This window comes from Grammomys surdaster, unplaced genomic scaffold (genome assembly GCF_004785775.1).
Source record: "Grammomys surdaster isolate TR1022 unplaced genomic scaffold, NIH_TR_1.0 63, whole genome shotgun sequence".
Lineage (NCBI taxonomy): Eukaryota > Metazoa > Chordata > Mammalia > Rodentia > Muridae > Grammomys > Grammomys surdaster.
In genome coordinates, this window is record NW_021604565.1 from 23,453,739 (window position 1) to 23,455,399 (window position 1,661).

Here is a 1,661-nt window from a genome sequence, read left to right on the forward strand (position 1 = left end):
AGTTACTGGGATTCACATACATTGTTTTCTTTTATGCAGGCAAAAATACCCAATAGATCCTACAATAATTTAGACTGTAAATTTTCTTTTAACAGGTCAGTCTTTGTAGATGTGGTTCCAAGGTTGTTGCCACTGGAAGGTCATAAAATATTTATGGGATGAAGCCCTGTAGAGAGCTCTTGGTATCCCCTTCTAGGAATTTGACATTGGGCTAGGACAAAGATTAGAGTCAAGATGAATACAGCTGAGGAATCTGTGCTGTGTATCTTGATGGGTCTTGTTAAAATCCTGAATACAGTAATCTCATGGGACCTTTGATTGTGCATTGTTTGTTCCTTAACTACTCTGAGAATCCTGAATACAGTAATCTCAGGGGACCTTTGATTGTGTGTTGTTTGTTCCTTAACTACTGTGTTTATGCTTTTTTGTTCCTTGACTACTTTGTTTATGCCTTAGGACTGACCATATTCTTTATATGTAACTAGAATGCTGTAAAAGGAAACTGGAAAAAGTAAACCCACTGCAGCCTCAGAGCTGGCTGGAGTCAAGTTATAATATTGTCTAATTGTTTTATTTTTTCAATCCTCACTCCCTCCCTCGAGTCATGGTTGACTGACTGGAACTGGCTTGGTCAAGAGCTAGTGTAGGTGCTTATATTAGTAGAGGAATACCTCCAGGAAAGACTGAGTCATTAGGACCTGTCCCCTTGTTTTCAATTCCAGATATTGGAGAAAATGTTGCTTCATCTTGTCCTCTGTACCATTGACATTAGAGCCCAACAAATGTCAAATGTAGGAGGAACAAAAAGGCCCTACCTCCAGGTGGTGACCGTTTCCTCATGAACATTGGTAAACATCCAGTGGGGCCCCACAGCCGCTGAGGCAATTTCTGCATGAGGATCAAACTGAAGTCTGTCAGACAGATTATAGATTAGTGATACAATGACAGCCAATCAGAAACTGCCCACTTGAAGGACACACTTGTTTGAGACCACAGGGATGCTCATGGAGGATATAAACAGTGCTCCCTAAGAGTAAATAAAGGAGCTTGCTGCCTCATTCTCATATGCTCAAGGAGTCTCAGTCATTTATTCTGTGCCTTCTCACCTACTGTCCCCAAGAGGAATGCCAAGCAGGACAGAGGACTCAGGCAACAGCCAAAGAGTAATGCAATTGGTTAAAAACCAGATTCAAAATAAACCTTCTCTACAGCTAAGTTAATTATCCAGTGTTTGCTACAGTCTTAAAAAACAGGGTCAATCCAGTATTAAATATACTTAAATACAGTTTAAATGACAATATATGACAGTCTGTTACTATCACAGTAAGTGAAACAAATTTGATCTAAGTGTGACTTTTCAACAGAATTGGAAATATGTGTTAGTATCATGTACACTCTTTGTAAATTATCTCCCTGTTAAGCAGCTCCCTACTTTCTAGTTTAAATGATGGAAGGGGACCAATGATAGAAGCGGATGTCTCAGCGGGCCCATGCCAAGGCATCTCTTCCCCCTGAGGGACCAGCCACACGACGGTATAGGTATAGCATGGTATAGAGTTCATTCAGGGCATGGGGATGGGAGCCAGGAGGGTAGTAGAGGCAGAGGGAGAGAGGGAGAGAGAGAGAGAGAGAGAGAGAGAGAGAGAGAGAGAGAGAGAGAG